The sequence below is a fragment of the Anopheles coustani genome (genome assembly GCF_943734705.1).
Source record: "Anopheles coustani chromosome X unlocalized genomic scaffold, idAnoCousDA_361_x.2 X_unloc_39, whole genome shotgun sequence".
Lineage (NCBI taxonomy): Eukaryota > Metazoa > Arthropoda > Insecta > Diptera > Culicidae > Anopheles > Anopheles coustani.
In genome coordinates, this window is record NW_026525147.1 from 147,501 (window position 1) to 167,500 (window position 20,000).

Sequence of the window (20,000 nt, forward strand, 5' to 3'; positions counted from 1 at the left end):
TAATCGGCTAAGTCCAGGATCCATATTATATGAAGAGAAAAATCGGCTAAGTCCAGGATCCATATATAATAACCTAAAAATCGGCTAAGTCCAGGATCCATATAATATGATGAGAAAAATCGGCTAAGTCCCAGATTGGGTCTGTCAGACATACACTTTCAAGTTACCACACAAGCAAGCAAGAAGGCCGTGTGAAGGATCCATATGACATGAAGAGAAAAATTGGCTAAGTCCCAGATTGGGTCTGTCAGAAATACACTTCCAAGTTACCACACAAGCAAGCAAGATGGTCTAGTGATGGATCCATATGATATGAAGAGAAAAATCGGCTAAGTCCAGGATCCATATAATATGAAGAGAAAAATCGGCTAAGTCCCAGATTGGGTCTGTCAGACATACACTTTCAAGTTACCACACAAGCAAGCAAGATGGCCTAGTGATTGATCCATATGATATGAAGAGAAAAATCGGCTAAGTCCGAGATTGGGTCTGTCAGACATACACTTCCAAGTTACCACACAAGCAAGCAAGATGGCGTATTGATGGATCCATATGATATGAAGAGAAAAATCGGCTAAGTCCGAGATTGGGTCTGTCAGAAATACACTTCCAAGTTACCACACAAGCAAGCAAGATGGCCTAGTGATGGATCCATATGATATGAAGAGAAAAATCGGCTAAGTCCCAGATTGGGTCTGTCGGAAATACACTTCCAAGTTACCACACAAGCAAGCAAGATGGCCTAGTGATGGATCCATATGATATGAAGAGAAAAATCGGCTAAGTCCCAGATTGGGTCTGTCAGACATACACTTTCAAGTTACCACACAAGCAAGCAAGATGGCCTAGTGATTGATCCATATGATATGAAGAGAAAAATCGGCTAAGTCCGAGATTGGGTCTGTCAGACATACACTTCCAAGTTACCACACAAGCAAGCAAGTTACCACATGAAGAGAAAGCCGGCAAAGTCCGGGAATGTTACCACATGAACTGGAAAATGGGCAAAAACCTACCTCTACAGGGAACGTGAATAAGTAAGGCTGTAGACATCGGATCGACAAGCCAAAGACTGATATGGTAAGGAAATGAGTAGTACAAGCTTTCCTGAGAGTTGCAGAGCTTAGACTGCATATGAACGGAAGTTATTAAGCGTCAAAGTCAGAAAAGTTGCCCGAAGGAACACAAGTTCCAACTTAGAGCATGAATACCGCCTAGACGGTAGGAGGTACGGCCAGGCTGAGGAATAAGAAAATGTTGGCCAACATGTTCCCTAACTATCCCCCGAAGACCGCAAAGCAATCCAACATCAACCAAGAAAGTTATAGCCCGATCAAGGAAACACCTACTTTGCACCGATTTTGCACCAAATACATGTACCAAGCACCTTCGGTTGCATACCTGCAGGGGCTTACCATAGTAGGCCATGGAAGACCGATATACCGAACATAATCACTTTCTATCTCCTCGGGTGTTGGAGGTAGCGCTTTGCGGTAAAAGAACGAAAGTTAGACCATATCTTGGTGCATCTTTTTGCCCGAGAACACAAGACCCTATCTACCAAGGCAAGAAAGTTGTGTTGGGACAAAATGTCCAAAAGTGCCCAAAGTGGCACACTTGAACCATATATTCGAGAAAAACACAAGTGTGGGCCCGAGCTAGCAAGTTGAAATGTTCTGACCGTCAGTAGCCCTAGTTGAGGTGCACTTATCATTATATGAGGCCAACGTGCCAGCTAGTCTCTAAAGGGGCGATATGGGTGTTCCAAGGTTTGTACCCAATTGAGGAAAAAACAGGGTAAGGTACGGTGTACCGCGAATAACTCGGGCTATAGATGTCCGATCGATGAGTTTGGCATATGTATGGAAAGGTCTCGACGAGACCTAACTACCCTGAAAGTATGAAGGCAAAGACTTGAATGACCGGGAAGTAATTAAGTGCACAAGTGGTAAAGTTGCACCAAAGTCCATGTTACCCGAAGTGGTACATGAACACCCAATATTCGACCAAAACACAAGTTTAGAGACGAGCTAGCGAGCTACATTGTTCAGACCGTCAGTAGCCCGCATCAAGACACGCATTTCATTATATTGAGCCTAGCCGCTAGCTCGACTCGAAGTCGGTCATATGGTTGGTTGATGGTTTGGACCGACCACGTGGTGTACCAAGGTTATGTACCTTTCATGAATTAAAACTCTGGCTGTATGGCACTGAGCGACAAGCTAAGGTGTGATTTGGAATAGTCTTGAGTGGGACTATTTAGGAAAAATGCGAACAAAAAATCACAAAGTCCTTGGGCGAAGCTATTAGCGAAACATAGAGCAAATTGGTACCAAAAACTATGGAAATGGGACTTGAGTCAAAAATAACCGCAAGTTGGAGAAGAGATAGCAAGCTTGCGTAGAACAATTATATTTGGTGCATGGTATCACCAACAAAAAAGTATATGGGGCCAAGGTGCTAGCTGGCCTCCAAAGTGGAGATATGGGCGATCCAAAGTTTGTACCCAAGTACGAACAAGTATGGAAAAAACAGGGTAAGGTACCAAGTACCATTAATAACTTCGGCTGTAGATGGCCGAGCGAGACAAACGGCTCACCGTTGGAAAGGTCTTGGGGAGACCTATCTACCCTGAAAGTTTCATGAGGCTGAGTTGAAAGACCACGGAGATATTAGGTGATGATGGTCCAATTCGGGGACCAAGTCGCAGGAAATGGCACTTGACCAAAATCACCCTTGGAAGGTGAATACCGGCTTACCGGTAAGAGATAGCGACTTGGCGTAGAATATTCATAAGTTGGGCGTGTAGAGACGCAACTTTCATTATATGGGGACAACCCGGTCAGGGTGCTCCAAGTCGGTCGTTTGGTCGGTTTATGGTTTGGGCCGACCACGTGGTGTACCAAGTTGAGGTACCTTTCATGAATTATAACTCGGTCAGTTTGCCACCGAGCGACAAGTTGCGGTGTGTTTTGGAATGGTCTTGAGTGGGACTATCAAGCAAAAATACAAACAGAATATCAGCTTGTCCATGGCCGAAGCTATTAGTGAAACATATAGCAAAATGGGTCCGAAAACGAATGAAATGGGACTTGGACCAAGAATAACGGCAAGTTAGAGAAGAGATAGCAAGTTGGCGTAGAACAATTATATTTGGTGCATGGTATGACCAAGAAAAAAGTATATGGGGCAAAGGTGCTGGCTGGCCTCCAAAGTGGAGATATGGGCGATACAAAGTTTGTACCCAAGTATGGCAAAAACTGGTAGAGGTACCTTTCATGAATTACTGCTCAGGCTGTATGGCACTTAGCGGGACGCTTGGCTCTGGTATGGAATAGTCTTGAGTGGGACTAACAAGGAAAAATACGAACAAAAAATCACCATGTCCACGGATGAAGGTATTAGCGAAACTTAGTGCGAAATAGCGACCAAGTCGCTGGAAATGGCCATTGGACCAAGTATACCGTCAAGGCGGTACGAGATAGCGAGTTGACGTGGAACATTTATAAGTTTGCCTACACGAGACGAAAGTTTAGTTATATGGGGCCAACCCGCTCAGGGTTGTCCAAGTCGGTCATATGGCTGATCGAAATTTTCGACCAAGTACTGAGAAAACAGGGTAAGGTACCGTGTACCTCGAATAACTTTGGCTGTAGATGTCCGAGCGAGGCAAACGGCATAGCGTTGGAAAGGTCTTGAGGTGTTCTAGGCACCCTGAAAGTTTGAAAAGGCTATCTGGAAAACTCGTGGAGATATTAGAGAAACATTGGGCCCAAAAGATACCAAGTCGCAGGAAATGGGCCCTCCAAGAACACCCTAAAATCCCAATTACGGCTAAGTTGCAGGCCAGCTAGCGAAGTGAAATGTTCTAGGCATAACTAGAACACGTTAATGCGCAACTTTTTGAATCAGAACTTTTTTCGATATCTGGCCCTCAAAGGGGGGATATGGGCGATCAAAGGATTTTTCCAAGTTTCGGTACTTTTTACGGTATCGCTCATAGCTCCGGCTGTACGCAAGCAAATGGCAACCTAAGATATGATTTGGAAAGGTAAAGAGTAGTACTAACTTACGTTAGAACAAAGCGAAGCGCTATCCGTTCATGGCAAGGCCGATATAAGCAGTCAAAGATGAAAAATGTTGACAAAATGAACAAAAATTACCTTGGTACGCGAATAGCGGCCAGGGATGAAGAGGTACGAAGGTGGTGTAGAACAATTATAATTAGGGCTTGGTACGCTCTAAAAGTTTACCGAAGACTGCAAAGCGCTCAGACCCATAGAAAGTGGCCATTTGGGCCGAACAGTGCGTGCAAAGAGGTGAAAATGCAAAAATTGCACTTTGGGGGGCGATTTGCGGGGGGAAGGAGGGGTCGGAGGGGAAAATGTCTCTTGACCAAAAAGTCTTATCTCGTCAAGATCTACAACATTGCCGAAGACCGCAAAGCGCTAGCTCGCAATCGAAAAATCGAGAATTTGAAAATTTTTTAAGTCTTGGGCTCCCTAAGGAAAAGTTTCAAAAATCACGTTTGTCCCCAATTTTGAAGGGGAAGGAGTCGGTTCCGGGGCATGGTGTCTTCGGCAAAAAGTCTTATCTTTTTGCGTACTTTCGACTAGTTCAATAAAAATTTTTGACCCAAAATTTGTTCGGCGGACCCCTAGGTCGAAAAACCCGAAAAAAGTCGAAAAAAGTCGAAAATGTCGAAAAATGAGAAAACCTCATATTCGGACTCTACACGAGCCCCAGATATTGAAAAGTGAAATCCGCGGTCGATTTGGAACAAAAAATTGACCTAGGCAAAGTTGTATGGAGGTAGGGACCCCTGAGAAAAAAGTTTGGTCCCGAGGCTCCTTGGACCACCAAGTCCCTAGGTCGGACCAAAATCGGAAAAAATCCGACCAAAGTCGAAAGTGTCGAAAATTTTAAAAAACCCCTTTTGGGGCCCTATGGCCTCCCTAGATAATGAAAAGTGAGGTCCGCGGCCGATCCGGAAGAAAAACTTGACCTAGGCAAACTTGTATGACGGTGGGGACCCAAAAAAATTTCGATGAGTGTAGTTTAGACAGGCCGGAAAATGTATCGGTGGTCCGTATCAAGGGACGTCTTTTAGTTCCATGGGGTGGTGGTCGTCGAACAAAGTCGCCTAGGTCGACCACCAGAAAGACCAGTCGTGTTGTAATGGATGTTTTGACCACTTTACTAGGGAAACCTAGTAGGTCGAAGCAAATTTGGGGTTCGAGATGAGTTGGTGAAAGTTGGTCCAACCTAGGTGTGCTTGGTGGAGGTTGACCATGAAAGTAGAGCATGATGGGAATGACCATAACTTTGGTTCTAGATGTCGGATCGGTACACTTTCGGCAGTTTTGGAAAGGTGAAGGCCTGCTCTAGCTATGTTTCCTACCAAGCTGAGCGCCTACTATTGACCCGGAGGAGGTATTAAGGGTCAAAGGCAAAAAGGGGTACCCTAAAGTGCGTGTGACCAAGAAAATGGGAAAAACGGTATCGCCTATAGCTCAGGCTGTATGGCTCGGATCGGAAAGCTTGGATATGCGTTGGAAAGGTCTTGACGAGCGCTAGCTATGTGTCCTACCAAGCGAAGCGCTAGGTGTTGAGCAAGTCGGTCATATTAGAGGGCAAAGGTGAAAAATGGTGGTTTAGAGGCGAAAATTCACCTTATGATCGAAAATAGCGGGCGAACGATAAGAGCTACGAACACGGCGTAGAACAATCATAAGTACGTTACCACAAGACCTAACTTTGGCCAATATAGAGCGAGAAGATCGGAGGTACCCATCAGGGTGATATGGCTGGTTCAAAGTTGGACCAAAACGAGACTTGAGAAATGGATTGAAACACGGTATCGCGAATAACTCAGGCTGTATGGAACGGATCGACAAGCTTAGATCAGTGTTGGAAAGGTCGAACCGAGCGCTAACTATAATCCCAAACAACCGAAGCGCTAAGTGTTGAGCAAAACTGAGTTATTAAGCGACAAAGTGGAAAAATAATACCAAAATGGCCAAAAATCACACAAGACCAAGAATACCGAGCAAGCGGTAAGAGATAGCGGGTTGACGTAGAATACTTATAAGTTTGCCTCTACGAGACCTAAAAGTCGTCCATAGAAAGCGAGAAGATCGGACCACTCTGGAAGGGTGATACGAGTGGTCAAAAATTAGCAAAAATGAAACATGGCTAAAATGGATTTGACTTGTGCACCGTATAGCTCCGGCTGTATGGCATGGATTGTTAAGCTAGGATATGTTTTGGAAAGGTAACACCCAGCGCTAGATACGACTAGAAGAAAGCAAAGCGCTAACTAGCATGATTTGGAAGTTATTAAGTGTCAAAGTCGAAAAATGTTACCAAAATTGAAACTCGAGTACATTGGGCCAAAAAGTACAAGTTGTGAAATTTGGACTTACGAGTAAAATACCGAGCAGGCGGTAAGAGATAGAGACTTGGTGTAGAACAATTATATGTTGGGCATGTTATAACCTATATTTGGCCCGAACATAGTGACGAGATCGGTGGTACCCAAAAGGGTGGTACAGGTGTTAGATGGTTTTCCCAGAGCATAAGCTCCACATGATATGGAAAACGGGAAACATCATAACTTCGGCTGTATGGCACGGAATGGAACGAACAAGGTATCGATGGAAAGAGAAAAGGTAGCGCTAACTATAATTCCTTCCAAGCAAAGCGCTAGCATGTGACCGTTTGGGTGTTATTGTGAGTCAAAGTCTGAAATTGTTACCACGAGAGGCGAAAATCCAACTAAGTCCATGAATACCGGGCTGGCGGTAAGAGATACGGCTTGGCCGTAGAACATTTATAAGTTGGCCAAGACAAGGCCTAAGTTTCGTCCATAGACGACAAGAAGATCGAAGATACCTGAAGGTGAGATATGGGCGTCCCAAAGTGGGCCTTTGAAAAAGTGACAAACTTCCCTTATAACAGCATACACCAAATATCTCTGGCTCTATGGCACCGAATAAGAAGTTGAGCTCAGCGACAGAAAGGTGATAGTCAGCGCTAAATATCATACGAACAGAGTGAAGCGCTAAAGGGAAAGGATCTTGGTGATATAAGGTGACAAAGTCGAGAAAAGTTGCCTAAAAATCATGAAAAATGTGAAAAAATGGCTAAGTCCCGGGTGCCTTAAGGGCAGGTTAATCGAATGTACCGAGCTGGCGGTACGAGATAGAGACTTGGTGTAGAACAATTATATGTTTGGCATGGCAAGACCTACATTTGGCCAATACAAAGTGAGAAGATCAAAGAAACCCGTAAGGGTGATATTGGTGTCCAAAGGTAAAAAGCACTAAGTCTTGGGAAACTTATATGAAGAAAAAGGACCCTGATGGGTCATATGGGATGGATCGAAAAATCGGCTAAGTCCCAAAATGGGGATGTCAGAACTACACTCATGTGTTACCACATCAAGCAAGGCAAACTTATATGAAGCAAAGGACCCTGATGGGTCATATGGTATTTTACGAAAAATCGGCTAAGTCCCAAAATGGGGATGTCAGAACTACACTCAAATGTTACCACACCAAGCAAGGCAAACTTATATGAAGCAAAGGACCCTGATGGGTCATATGGTATGGATCGAAAAATCGGCTAAGTCCCAAAATGGGGATGTCAGAACTACACTCAAATGTTACCACACCAAGCAAGGCAAACTTATATGAAGCAAAGGACCCTGATGGGTCATATGGTATTGATTGAAAAATCGGCTAAGTCCCAAAATGGGGATGTCAGAACTACACTCAAATGTTACCACACCAAGCAAGGCAAACTTATATGAAGCAAAGGACCCATATGGGTCATATGGTATTTTACGAAAAATCGGCTAAGTCCCAAAATGATGATGTCAGAACTACACTCAAATGTTACCATACCAAGCAAGGCAAACTTATATGAAGGAAAGGACCCATATGGGTCATATGGTATTTTACGAAAAATCGGCTAAGTCCCAAAATGAGGATGTCAGAACTACAATAAAAAGTTACCACACCAAGCAAGGCAAAGTACCTAGGTGAACCCTAGGAAGAAACACGGACCAAGTCAGATGGCCTAAGTCAATAGAACAAGTGACCTAGGCAAAGTTGTATGGCGCTGAGGACCCTGAAAAATCTGGTTAGTGTAGTTTAGACAGGGTAGGTTTTTGGGTCGGCCGAACCCCCTTATTTTGGGTTTTGGCCTCATCAAGAAGCTACACCTAGGCAAACTGCCTAGGGTGAAAGTGCGAAGACCAATCGAATAGTAAGACAAGTTTTGACCGATCGCCCTAGGCAAGCTTGTATGAAGAAAGGGACCCTAAGGGTCATATGGAAATACATGAAAAATCGGCTAAGTCCCAAAATTGGGATGTCAGAACTACACTAAAAAGTTACCACATCAAGCAAGGCAAACTACCTAGGTGAACCCTAGCAAGAAACACGGACCAAGTCAGATGGCCTAAGTCAAGAGTGCAAGTGACCTAGGCAAAGTTGTATGACGGTGAGGACCCTGAAAAATCTGGTTAGTGTAGTTTAGACAGGGGAGGTTTTTGGGTCGGCTGAACCTCCTTATTTTGGGTTTTGACCTCCTCAAGAAGCTACACCTAGGCAAACTGCCTAGGGTGAAAGTGCGAAGACCAATCGAATAGTAAGACAAGTTTTGACCGATCGCCCTAGGCAAGCTTGTATGAAGAAAGGGACCCTATGGGTCATATGGAAATACATGAAAAATCGGCTAAGTCCCAAAATTGGGATGTCTGAACTACACTAAAAAGTTACCACATCAAGCAAGGCAAAGTACCTAGGTGAACCCTAGCAAGAAACACGGACCAAGTCAGATGGCCTAAGTCAAGAGAACAAGTGACCTAGGCAAAGTTGTATGACGGTGAGGACCCTGAAAAATCTGGTTAGTGTAGTTTAGACAGGGGAGGTTTTTGGGTCGGCTGAACCTCCTTATTTTGGGTTTTGACCTCCTCAAGAAGCTACACCTAGGCAAACTGCCTAGGGTGAAAGTGCGAAGACCAATCGAATAGTAAGACAAGTTTTGACCGATCGCCCTAGGCAAGCTTGTATGAAGAAAGGGACCCTATGGGTCATATGGAAATACATGAAAAATCGGCTAAGTCCCAAAATTGGGATGTCTGAACTACACTAAAAAGTTACCACAGCAAGCAAGGCAAAGTACCTAGGTGAACCCTAGGAAGAAACACGGACCAAGTCAGATGGCCTAAGTCAAGAGTACAAGTGACCTAGGCAAAGTTGTATGGCGCTGAGGACCCTGAAAAATCGGGTTAGTGTAGTTCAGACAGGGGAGGTTTCTGGGTCGGCTGAACCTCCTTATTTCGGGTTTTGGCCTCCTCAAGAAGACAGACCTAGGCAAACTGCCTAGGGTGAAAGTGCGAAGACCAATCGAATAGTAAGACAAGTTTTGACCGATCGCCCTAGGCAAGCTTGTATGAAGAAAGGGACCCTATGGGTCATATGGAAATACATGAAAAATCGGCTAAGTCCCAAAATTGGGATGTCTGAACTACACTAAAAAGTTACCACAGCAAGCAAGGCAAAGTACCTAGGTGAACCCTAGGAAGAAACACGGACCAAGTCAGATGGCCTAAGTCAAGAGTACAAGTGACCTAGGCAAAGTTGTATGGCGCTGAGGACCCTGAAAAATCGGGTTAATGTAGTTCAGACAGGGGAGGTTTCTGGGTCGGCTGAACCTCCTTATTTCGGGTTTTGGCCTCCTCAAGAAGACAGACCTAGGCAAACTGCCTAGGGTGAAAGTGCGAAGACCAATCGAATAGTAAGACAAGTTTTGACCGATCGCCCTAGGCAAGCTTGTATGAAGAAAGGGACCCTATGGGTCATATGGAAATACATGAAAAATCGGCTAAGTCCCAAAATTGGGATGTCTGAACTACACTAAAAAGTTACCACATCAAGCAAGGCAAAGTACCTAGGTGAACCCTAGGAAGAAACACGGACCAAGTCGGATGGCCTAAGTCAAGAGTACAAGTGACCTAGGCAAAGTTGTATGGCGCTGAGGACCCTGAAAAATCGGGTTAGTGTAGTTCAGACAGGGGAGGTTTCAGGGTCGGCCGAACCTCCTTATTTCGGGTTTTGGCCTCCTCAAGAAGACAGACCTAGGCGAACTGCCTAGGGTGAAAGTGCGAAGACCAATCGAATAGTAAGACAAGTTTTGACCGATCGCCCTAGGCAAGCTTGTATGAAGAAAGGGACCCTATGGGTCATATGGAAATACATGAAAAATCGGCTAAGTCCCAAAATTGGGATGTCTGAACTACACTAAAAAGTTACCACATCAAGCAAGGCAAAGTACCTAGGTGAACCCTAGGAAGAAACACGGACCAAGTCGGATGGCCTAAGTCAAGAGTACAAGTGACCTAGGCAAAGTTGTATGGCGCTGAGGACCCTGAAAAATCGGGTTAGTGTAGTTCAGACAGGGGAGGTTTCAGGGTCGGCCGAACCTCCTTATTTCGGGTTTTGGCCTCCTCAAGAAGACAGACCTAGGCGAACTGCCTAGGGTGAAAGTGCGAAGACCAATCGAATAGTAAGACAAGTTTTGACCGATCGCCCTAGGCAAGCTTGTATGAAGAAAGGGACCCTATGGGTCATATGGAAATACATGAAAAATCGGCTAAGTCCCAAAATTGGGATGTCTGAACTACACTAAAAAGTTACCACATCAAGCAAGGCAAAGTACCTAGGTGAACCCTAGGAAGAAACACGGACCAAGTCGGATGGCCTAAGTCAAGAGTACAAGTGACCTAGGCAAAGTTGTATGGCGCTGAGGACCCTGAAAAATCGGGTTAGTGTAGTTCAGACAGGGGAGGTTTCAGGGTCGGCCGAACCTCCTTATTTCGGGTTTTGGCCTCCTCAAGAAGACAGACCTAGGCGAACTGCCTAGGGTGAAAGTGCGAAGACCAATCGAATAGTAAGACAAGTTTTGACCGATCGCCCTAGGCAAGCTTGTATGAAGAAAGGGACCCTATGGGTCATATGGAAATACATGAAAAATCGGCTAAGTCCCAAAATTGGGATGTCAGAACTACACTATAAAGTTACCACATTAGCAAGGCAGACTTGTATGAAGAACGGGACCCTGGTGAAAGTAGCAAATATCCCAAACCGAACATGAATATTATACACACAAGAGTACAAACATAAAGGAACACGGACCAAGCGTACCGAGAGAATTGGTACTACAGAGCCCTCGTGGTTCTACACAAAGACTTTATGTTAGGGGTTCAAGCCCCATGGTACTCAAACGGTGACAGTAGCAAATATCCCAAATCGAACATGAATATTATACACACAAGAGTACGAACATAAAGGAACACGGACCAAGCGTACCGAGAGAATCGGTACTATAGAGCCCTCGTGGTTCTACACAAAGACTTTATGTTCGGGGTTCACACCCCAAAACGAACGTGGAATTTACTTTCTGATGGTCATGCGGTCGTCCAAAGGGGTCTAGTATCCTGGGATGACAAGCATCACGGGCACAGCTCGTATCAAAACAGTCGAAGAGGCCCGCGAAAGCTTGCTTTCCATGGCTATGCGATGCACAAATTGAGTTTACTCACCGTAGTATAAAACGAACGAACCGAACCTATCCGAGTAGGGATAATGGGCGCAGTAACATACTTCTGTGACCCAGCGAGAGTTGAACGAGGTGACATGAACTGTCAGTGGCTTATATCAGATGGGATACATACATGAGATTGCTTTCAAATCTACACTCGAAAACCTAACCAAGTAAAAGCGAACGTGGGAAGGATTCGAAACCGGTCACGAAATCTTAAGCTGGAAAGAGTCATCACTATGGATACATATTATGCGAAACCAATCAAGTGCTCAGTACTGATCCAAAACCTAAGAGCACTAGTGAACACCTTATTCTCACCCTAGTTCACATCCAAGTGATCGACCACGTGTGTGAAGCAAAGACCAATCGAATTCCTCAATGAACCGAACACTATGAACAAATGGCCAAAAACGTTATAACTATCCAAACATCCTACTATCTAGCGAAAGTCATCACGATGGAACCATACAATGATCTTAACCTATAGCGCTCACCTATTCCTACCCAGAGTGCAAGTGAACAGATTGCTCACCCTTACCAGTTCACAACCACGTGATCGACTAACATACCGAGGTTACCACAAGTCAAAGTTATACGTTTACAAGCGCAAGACCAATCGAAAACCCCGAAAGCAATCTCGACCCAAAATGTATTATCCGTGAGTGTAGTCGAGTCTCGTACTCGTCATCTGTAATCGTCGGATAGAATATCCAGTACACGGTTGTCTTTCCAAATGAAATCTACATACAGAACTCGCTCTTGGCAAATGGGTGGCATTGGCGCAATCAGGAGCGAGTTCCCGTCCGGGTGCCAAGTGATTGGCAAATGTCTGGGGGAAAGCAACCATATATTGATTTGTCTGTTAGTGTACTGGGTGTTTGAGGTATGTAGTATCCACGCTTGGTTGGGTGTGTCAGAGGACCGTGAATGCGTTCGCAACCCCAATTGGGGTACATCGGGAATGATTTTGTGGAACCGATGTGCCCGGCACACACTAAGTTTTGTTGCAAGTTAATAGTGTGCCATGTCCGGGGGGGTTGTGATTAAACTCTGGTGAATTGCGTACTGTGGTGATTGGGGTATGAAAGCCCCGCAGTTGCAATGATCGGACGCGCCTAGCGTGTCCTTTAGTTGATGGTAGGGAAATGAAGGCCCTTGTCAGCTCACCTAAGTATTCATGGAAGTTTGGCATAAGGTCGCTGTGGTAGGGGTATGAAGGCCCCGTCAGCGCATGCACAATCGGGCGCACGAGCGCTTAGCGGAGTCGAATGCCGCTCAAGTGCCTGTCCGGTGCATCGGGTGTGTGTGATACGAGGGCAATGAGGTTCGCACGGGGGCTCGCCTCCCGTGTGCTACCGGACTTGACAACATATAGAACGTGGTGTTTGCTCCTCCGGGTGCAATGGGACAATGAACATTCGAACGCAAAGTCGGAATTCTGGTTGATCCTACCAGTAATATACGCTCGTCTCAAAGGTTAAGCCATGCATGTCTAAGTACAAACAGATTTAATGTGAAACCGCATAAGGCTCAGTATAACAGCTATAATTTACGAGATCATCAACCTAGTTACTTGGATAACTGTGGAAAATCTAGAGCTAATACATGCAACATGCCAGGACCCTCGCGGGAACTGGTGCACTTATTAGTCAAACCAATCGCGGGTTCTCCGTGTCATTGAGTTGAAGTCTGGATAATGATGCTGATCGTATGGTCTCGCACCGACGACAGATCTCGCAAATATCTGCCCTATCAACTATGGATGGTAGTATAGAGGACTACCATGGTTGCAACGGGTAACGGGGAATCAGGGTTCGATTCCGGAGAGGGAGCCTGAGAAATGGCTACCACATCCAAGGAAGGCAGCAGGCGCGTAAATTACCCAATCCCGGGACGGGGAGGTAGTGACGAGAAATAACAATATGAAACTCTTTAATGATGTTTCATAATTGGAATGAGTAGAGCATAAATCCTTCTACGAGGATCAAGTGGAGGGCAAGTCTGGTGCCAGCAGCCGCGGTAATTCCAGCTCCACTAGCGTATATTAAAATTGTTGCGGTTAAAACGTTCGAAGTTGATACTTGTCCAACACAGTCCGGCTCCGCCGACCCGGTCAACCCGTGGTCGGTGGGCCAAGTCGGAATCTGGTTGCGACTCAATGGTGTGGTAGGGCACCAAGTCTGTGTCATGGTGTGCCCTTCAACGGGTGCAAGTGTAACATAGAGCTCGACCGCTCACGTTTACCTTGAACAAATTAGAGTGCTTAAAGCAGGGTGCCCAAACGCCCTAGAATAATCTTGCATGGAATAATGGAATACGACCTTGGTCTAATCTTTCATTGGTTTGTACTCAGACCGGAGGTAATGATTAACAGAAGTAGTTGGGGACACTAGTATTACGGCGCGAGAGGTGAAATTCGTAGACCGTCGTAAGACTAACTAAAGCGAAGGCATTTGTCAAGGATGCTTTCTTTAATCAAGAACGAAAGTTAGAGGATCGAAGGCGATTAGATACCGCCCTAGTTCTAACCGTAAACGATGCCAACTAGCAATTGGGAGACGCTACAACCAGGTGCTCTCAGTAGCTTCCGGGAAACCAAAGTCAGGTTCCGGGGGAAGTATGGTTGCAAAGTTGAAACTTAAAGGAATTGACGGAAGGGCACCACAATGAAATGGAGCTTGCGGTTCAATTTGACTCAACACGGGAAAACTTACCAGGTCCGAACTTATGGAGGTGAGACAGATTAATAGCTCTTTCTCAAATTTAAGGGTAGTGGTGCATGGCCGTTCTTAGTTCGTGGATTGATTTGTCTGGTTAATTCCGATAACGAACGTGACTCACATATGCTAACTAGAACGCAGTCAGCGTTAATGCGTCGATGCCGATTGGAACGGGTTAGGACCTTTCGGTGGAGTATGACCTGACACCTTCGCTGTTCGTGTGCGCAAGTGCACTTACGGTACGCTGCTTAGCAGGACAATTTGTGTTTAGCAAAATGAGATCGAGCGATAACAGGTCCGTGATGCCCTTAGATGTTCTGGGCTACACGCGTGCTACAATGTGGGTAGCAGCGTGTCTCCTATTCCGAGAGGAACGGGAAATCACTCAAATACTCACTTAGTAGGGATTATGGATTGCAATGGTCCATATGAACTCGGAACTTCTAGTAAGTGCTGGTCATCAGCCAGCGTTGAATACGTCCCTGCCCTTTGTACACACCGCCCGTCGCTACTACCGATGGATTATTTAGTGAGGTCTTTGGAGATGATCGTTCGCTGGATCCTCGTGAACCGCGTCTGCTTTATCGAAGTTGACCGAACTTGATGATTTAGAGGAAGTAAAAGTCGTAACAAGGTTTCCGTAGGTGAACCTGCGGAAGGATCATTAGTGGCCAAGTGATCCTTCCAGAAGTCCGAACCTGCGGGTTGAGACTTCGGCACAAGTTGCCATATGATAATTGACGAAACACTATAGAAGTCCGAACCTGCGGGTTGAGACTTCGGCACAAGTTGCCATATGATAATTGACGAAACACTATAGAAGTCCGAACCTGCGGGTTGAGACTTAGGCACACGTTGCCTTATACATGACTTCGAACAAATACACAAGTCCGAACCTGCGGGTTGAGACTTAGGCACAAGTTGCCTTATACATGACTTCGAACAAATACACAAGTCCGAACCTGCGGGTTGAGACTTAGGCACAAGTTGCCATATGAAAGTTGACGAAACACTAACAAGTCCGAACCTGCGAGTTGAGACTTAGGCACACGTTGCCTTATACATGACTTCGAACAAATACACAAGTCCGAACTTGTGGGTTGAGACTTAGGCACAAGTTGCCTTATACATACATTGGCCAAATAAACAGAAGTCCGAACCTGCGGGTTGAGACTTAGGCACAAGTTGCCATATTATATTCGATCAAACACTAAGTAGTCCGAACCTGCGGGTTGAGACTCAAGACCGTAACAAGATGTCACTATACAAGTCCGAACCTAAGGGTTGAGACTTAATGCGATCTAGATACCAAGTTGACATCCAATACCTGTTGAGCAAAACCAAAGATTCCCTGTTCTCGAATGATTACACTATATAACAGGGAATCATGAAGAAATCAAGCAAGCGTGAAACAAAGTCATCACTTGGGCATGCTCGATAGCCAACCACATGACCTTAACCTAAGAGAGCATGCAAACCACATGATACCTATAAACGATTAACCCGCCCTAGTTCAATCGTTCACCAAGTGATGACTTCAGTATGGCTAAGAGAAAAACTTTTAAATGGGAAAAACTCTAAGTCCGAACCTCCGGGTTGAGACTTCCGCGTCGGAGGTGGGCGCACCTCCTATCCGAAAGATGATGAATCAGGGGTGTTCGGTCAGCAATGGTCGGATGCCCCGTCGTAGTCCAACTATGACAATCAAAGTCAAGACCTCCGGGTTGAGACTTTCCGCGAGTACAAGCATAAAGGAACACGGACCAAGCCGTACCGAGAGAATCGGTACTAGAGCCCTCGTGGTTCTACATTGAGAGAGCCCTCGTGGTTCTCATTAGGGGCTTTATGCAAGTCGTACTCAATACTGTGGTGTGAAGTATAAAGTATAGTCCTCGCCTGGTCCACGCTGCTTCGGCGGTCCTGGGTAAGATAGTTAATTCTAGCTTGCCCTATAGTGGAATGAGGACACTTAATGCTTCGTCTTTTAGCGGCGGCTAGACTCCTCCTCACGGGGAACGAGTTGACGCGCACAGCGGCGGCTTACGCACTATGGCAATCATGGATGCCTGAAGATTCCGTGAAGTTCTCCCCTGGTCCACGCTGCCTCGGCAGTCCTGGGTAAAATGGAATATTTCCAGCTTGCCCTATAGTGGAAGAGGACTATCCAACAATACAAAGTCAAGACCTCCGGGTTGAGACTTTCCGCGTCGGTGGTGTCGCGCACCGCCTATCCGAAAGATGGTGTAACAGGGGTGTTCGATCAGCAATGGTCGGATGCCCCGTCATAGTCCAACTATGACAACCAAAGTCAAGACCTCCGGGTTGAGACTTTCCGCGTCCGGAGGTACGCGTACCGCCTACCCGAAAGATGGTGTGCTTCTGGGGTATTCGATGAGTCGGATACCCCGTCGTAGTCCAACTATGACAATCAAAGTCAAGACCTCCGGGTTGAGACTTCCGCGTCCGGAGGTACGCGTACCGCCTACCCGAAAGATGGTGTGCTTCTGGGGTATTCGATGAGTCGGATACCCCGTCGTAGTCCAACTATGACAATCAAAGTCAAGACCTCCGGGTTGAGACTTCCGCGTCCGGAGGTACGCGTACCGCCTACCCGAAAGATGGTGAATCAGGGGTGTTCGATCAGCAATGGTCGGATGCCCCGTCGTAGTCCAACTATGACAATCAAAGTCAAGACCTCCGGGTTGAGACTTTCTAAGAGTACAAGCATAAAGGAACACGGACCAAGCCGTACCGAGAGAATCGGTACTAGAGCCCTTGTGGTTCTACATTGAGAGAGCCCTCGTGGTTCTCATTAGGGGCTTTATGCAAGAAGTACTCAATACTGTGGTGTGAAGTATAAAGTATAGAGTCCTCCACTGGTCCACGCTGCTCCGGCGGTCCTGGGTAAGATAGTTCATTCTAGCTTGCCCTATGTGGAAGAGGACTCAATACCCTACCTGTTGAGCTTGAAACAAAGTCATCACTTGGGCATGCTCATATTGCCATACACAATTACATTATATTCGAATGAGCATGCAAGCGACCCTATATAGACCGAACCAAAACGATAGATACCGCCGTAGTTCACCCCCACCAAGTGATGACTTAAGTATGGCTAGTGTGTGAAGTATAAAGTATAGTCCTCCCCTGGTCCACACTGCTTCGGCGGTCCTGGGTAAGATAGTTAGTTCTAGCTTGCCCTATGTGGAAGAGAACACAATACTTAATACTTAGAGTACAAGCATAAAGGAACACGGACCAAGCCGTACCGAGAGAATCGGTACTAGAGCCCTCGCGGTTCTACATTGTGAGCCCTCGTGGTTCAAACTAGATACTTTATGCAAGGCGTACTCAAAACTGTGGTGTGAAGTATAAAGTATAGTCCTCATCTGGTCCACGCTGCTTCGGCGGTCCTGGGTAAGATAGTTAATTCTAGCTTGCCCTATGTGGAAGAGGACACAATACTTAATACTGTGGTGTAATGGACAAGGTATAGTCCTCCACTGGTCCACGCTGCTCCGGCGGTCCTGGGTAAGATAGTTCATTCTAGCTTGCCCTATGTGGAAGAGGACTCAATACCCTACCTGTTGAGCTTGAAACAAAGTCATCACTTGGGCATGCTCATATTGCCATACAATATTCCATTATCTACTAATGAGCATGCAGCTATATGATATTAACCTGTAAACGATTACCCCGCCGTAGTTCAGCGCTTCAACCAAGTGATGACTTCAGTATGGCTAGTGTGTGAAGTATAAAGTATAGTCCTCCCCTGGTCCACACTGCTTCGGCGGTCCTGGGTAAGATAGTTAGTTCTAGCTTGCCCTATGGTGGAAGAGGACACCATACTTAATACTGTGGTGTAATGAACAAAGTATAGTCCTCCACTGGTCCACGCTGCTTTGCAGTCCTGGGTAAGATAGTTAATTCTAGCTTGCCCTATGTGGAAGAGGGCATACAAGACAAAGTATAGTTCTCCCCTGGTCCACGCTGCTTCGGCGGTCCTGGGTAAGATAGTTAATTCTAGCTTGCCCTATGTGGAAGAGAGCATACATGAACCAAGAACGAAGGTTATGATCGAGGAATGATTCGACAACTAACCGATGGTATGAAATGTGAAGAATTCAAGCAAGCACACAATCAAGTCATCACTTGGGCATGCTCGATAGCCAACCCTATGACATTAACCTAGTAGAGCATGCGAAACCCAATATATATACAAGTAATGTAAACGATGCCTCCCTAGTTCAGCGCTTCAACCAAGTGATGACTTCAGAATGGCTAAATCAAATCGGTTCAAAACATACCATCGGTACCCTATTGAAACACACAAGTCGATATCAAACCTCATGATTGTGTAGTCCTCCACTGGTCCACACTGCTCCGGCGGTCCTGGGTAAGATAGTTCATTCTAGCTTGCCCTATGTGGAAGAGGGCACATTACTCAATACTGTGGTGTTATGAACAAAGTATAGTCCTCCACTGGTCCACGCTGCTTCGGCGGTCCTGGGTAAGATAGTTAGTTCTAGCTTGCCCTATGTGGAAGAGGGCATACAAGACAAAGTATAGTTCTCCCCTGGTCCACGCTGCTTCGGCGGTCCTGGGTAAGATAGTTAATTCTAGCTTGCCCTATGTGGAAGAGAGCATACATGAACCAAGAACGAAGGTTATGATCGAGGAATGATTCGACAACTAACCGATGGTATGAAATGTGAAGAATTCAAGCAAGCACACAATCAAGTCATCACTTGGGCATGCTCGATAGCCAACCTCATGACATTAACCTAGTAGAGCATGCGAAAACCAATATATATGTAAACGATGCCTCCCTAGTTCAGCGCTTCAACCAAGTGATGACTTCAGAATGGCTAAATCAAATCGGTTCAAACCATACCATCGGTATCCTATTGAAACACACAAGTCGATATCAAACCTCATGATTGTGTAGTCCTCCACTGGTCCACGCCGCTTCGGCCGTCCTGGGTAAAATGGAACATTCCAGCTTGCCCTATGTGGAAGAGGGCACATTACTCAATACTGTGGTGTGAAGTATAAAGTTCAGTTCTCCCCTGGTCCACGCTGCTTCGGCGGTCCTGGGTAAGATAGTTCATTCTAGCTTGCCCTATGTGGAAGAGGACACTTCATACTTCGTCTCTAAGCGGCGGCTTGACTCCTCCCTACGGGGAACGGGTTTACGCGCACAGCGGCGGCTTACGCACTATGGCAGTCATGGATGCCTTACGTTTCTATGAAAAGTGTGTTCCTCCCCTGGTCCACGCTGCTTCGGCAGTCCTGGGTAAGATAGTTAGTTCTAGCTTGCCCTATGTGGAAGAGGACACGTAGACTTACTGTGGTGTGAAGTATAAAGTTCAGTTCTCCCCTGGTCCACGCCGCTTCGGCCGTCCTGGGTAAAATGGATTCATCCAGCTTGCCCTATGTGGAATGAGGACACTTTATGCTTCGTCTCTAAGCGGCGGCTTGCTCCTCCCTACGGGGAACGGGTATACGCGCACAGCGGCGGCTTACGTTATGGCAGTCATGGATGCCTTACGTTTCCATGAAAAGTGTGTTCCTCCCCTGGTCCACGCTGCTTCGGCAGTCCTGGGTAAGATAGTTAGTTCTAGCTTGCCCTATGTGGAAGAGGACACGTAGACTTACTGTGGTGTG